The sequence below is a fragment of the Drosophila persimilis genome, unplaced genomic scaffold, assembly GCF_003286085.1.
Source record: "Drosophila persimilis strain 14011-0111.01,24,50 unplaced genomic scaffold, DperRS2 tig00000707-arrow-arrow-pilon, whole genome shotgun sequence".
Classification (NCBI taxonomy): domain Eukaryota; kingdom Metazoa; phylum Arthropoda; class Insecta; order Diptera; family Drosophilidae; genus Drosophila; species Drosophila persimilis.
In genome coordinates, this window is record NW_020825341.1 from 49,147 (window position 1) to 52,563 (window position 3,417).

Genomic DNA, 3,417 nt, shown 5'->3' on the forward strand with positions numbered 1-3,417 from the left:
ACGTACGCGCATAGAGGGCATCGAGGGCATCGTGATTACCCCCCCTCCCTATGCGCCGCTAACTCGCTGTCTGCGACGGCCTAGAAGACGCCGCCACGGATCCGGACCGAGATTTTGTAGCATAGTGTAGTTTTAATTGTAATTTTTCTTGTTCTTTAAGCACTTATATTCTTTAACTCTGACGTACAGTCCTACCTCGCTAGGCGTGAATGTGCCAGTTCCCAAAACGGAATTTATTTTTGCGGGTTGGAGACTGAACGATGTAATCATAAAATAACAGACAAAAAAAAAAAACCTTTTCATACCCCCCCCCCCCTATTTCCCAATCCCCCTCCGATTTGGGTACACACAAACCGGGTCTCCACAGCTCCACAACGAAAGGCGCCTTTCAGCGAGGGACCACTGTATGCAAGCCGTAAGTGACCCAATTTTAATTTTCTCCTTTGCGCCTGTCTTCGTTCCAATCTAAAACGCATGCGCAGCGGCCAGCCGCTGCTGATAAGAGAGCGCAACGCTTGCGTTCCACACGCTCGAAGCTTTTCGGTCTCTTCGGTGCCAATGCTGCTAAGCTTGCATTGCTCGCATTCCCTGCATTCTTTTAATGCATGGAAACGTAGCCAAGCAATACACTAACCAACATAGAAAAAAAATCTCCTCAACCCAGAAAAAAAAAATTAAATAAATTTATAATGTTAAATTAAATTTCGTTTTGGCTCACCATTGCTGATCGCTGGTATGACCCCTGCTGCTTTTGAATATTTTTTTTTATTTTTAATTTTTTTCCTTTATACATACCTAATTTACTTATTTTAATATCTTATATTATATTCCTATCTTATCTAATTATACTCCACCATTTATATATCCCTATAGCTATAAAATTTTTTTTAGGGATTAAGCCTCCTATTTTTTTTTCCATTCCATTAAATTTTTTCTTGAGTTGCCTGCTGATTGTAGTGCAAGACTAGCGTTATGTTAAGAAGTGAAATTTGGTTTGTTAGTTTTGATTGAAGCAACATGTCGATGATGAAGTACCACGGAATATATTGAATTGTATTAGCAATGAACATGGAGTAGACTTATAATTTTCCTAGGGACAGGGTGACCTAATGGGGTAGGGTAAGAATATTAGGGATTTCCAGAACCTTCGCACCCCTGGAAATCATGGAAGGGTGGGTATAGAATCGTGTGGGTCGACTTCCATCGCAAGACCTCACGCCCGCGAGATTTTGGAACACGCCGACGAAAGCCCCTGGTACTTTCGGGTACGCCCTATGATTGTGCCGTGTAATGTCCGTTATGCTCGGAATAGGCATAGTGTTGTTTTCGGAGTTCGCTCCCTGTAGAGTCACGGGATTCTAACATTTTAAAGTTTATGTAGTAGGAGTCGAGACGCGGTCAAACGAACCCCCCCAAGTTACCGAATGAGCACGGAACCAAAGAATCCCCACCGGCCGTGACCTCGACATCCCCTCCAATCCATCCCCTACTCACGTATAGAAATATATCGTGGAAATGTTACATAAATTTTTGGCGCCCAACGTGGGGCAGGTTTTTTTCCAATGCTAGCTACTGTCTATACCCAGTTGGACGCGAGGGTGTAACGTTGTTACATAAATTTTTGGCGCCCAACGTGGGGCACTAGCAATAGTTATAGTGACAGTCGAAAGTATTGGTCACTTTAGCAACAAAATCAGCTATTGGCTCGTCCCACCTATTGCTCGTTTGTATTCATATGCTTAATGCTGACTTTAGTTTTCTCTAAACGATCTGGTCATTGCTCCGATACAATTTCAGAATATTGCGGATTCTGCTTGGATCCTAATACTGGTTGTTCCTCTGAGTTTTATTGGGAAGTCGTCGAGTCTACGACGAAGGGAAGCTTAAGTGATAATCCGGAATTAAGAAAGTAGTTCCCATGCTGACGCATCCTGTCGGGCTAGTCAAACTTGTTGTCTGGAATGTGTATATATGCTGCTTGCGTATTCATACCGAACAAGCGAGATTGGTTTAGGTCGCGTCCTTCAAGCTACCGTTAATTCAGCGGATATTAGTTTCAATAGATTGAATTGTGAGGTTGATTCGGATTTGGTATTGTTACTCTTTGTGCATAGCATACGGTTGCATACAATTGCAGAATATTGCATATTTGGTTTAGGCCGGATATCAGTACTGATTGTCCCTGTACGGGTGATGGAAGCACAGAGATTGCGGTCCCAGATTTGGTCTTCACTCATACCCTTACCATTGGCGGGTATTATTCCAGTGGCAGCGGTGGCTGCATATGGTTGTCTGGAACTAGCGCGTATGCTGCTTGCGTACCCTTGCCGAATCATATGTGGACACTTAAACCAGGGCACTGATACTAAGACAATGCAAACTAGAAACCATAGCCCAAACAAAATCCATTCTTTTGTCGCTGTTCCAAAGATTCGCAACTCCTATCCCTATCTTATTATATGTCACCCAATAAATGTCACCCTAGGAAAAATTTGGTAGAATATAGAAAACAAATAATAATAAAAAAAAAATCTTTAAAAAAATGCCGCTGCGACATAGTCCTCAGCAAAACAATCCGCTGAGTTCGGAAAACTTTTGCGGCATTTGTTGCTCCGAAATGTCCAATACTCAGCCGTGTTTTTGTACTCCGTGCAATCACGTTTTCCATAAAGCATGTCTGGAAGAATGGTTCCCGCATCACGATGAGTGTCCGAACTGTAGCCGAGTATGTACGTTATCTCAAGCAAAACTAGTTGTTGGCAATTGTTCTCCAAACAAGCCGCAGCCGGAACCAACAGAATTACCCGGTCCCTCGGGAATTACTACTCGAAGTCTTGCCAAAGCTTTGGAGGTCGCACAGACCCCGGCAAATGGACATTTTCAGCCAGAGACGGGAAAAATATCCGAGGGAAATGGCAAGAATACCCAATTGAGCCAAATTCCAACTGTAGGTTCAGTCCCGGTAGAACGAACCACTAGGCCCACTCGGTCCAAAAGAATTCGAGCACCAGCCAAAAAGCAGGTCCCGAAGATCCCGCCAGGTCGATCTTCCGGTCCGGAAGTAGTGTGTTTGTCGGGATTGGATGCTAGCCATAGCTCCAACCAGACTGAAGCTCCGTCAGCTAATGTCGCCACTCACTCTAGCCCTTGGGAAGCACCCAATGCACGGACAGCCCCTCCAAGCCAGGGGTTGGACTTGGATGTCCTCCAACAGATAATTGAGCGCACTGTGGCCAGAGCCATATCCACTTTGCACATTCAGCCGCCAGCGAGTCCGCAGGAAGTGTATGCGAGGCCAAATATCCCAACACCAGTTTCATGTATAAACAGCATGACTAGCCTGCGAACGGCCAAGACGGCCAACATTATGCAAAAGTGGAATGTTCCTTTTGATGGTTCTACCGAAGGTTTAGGGGT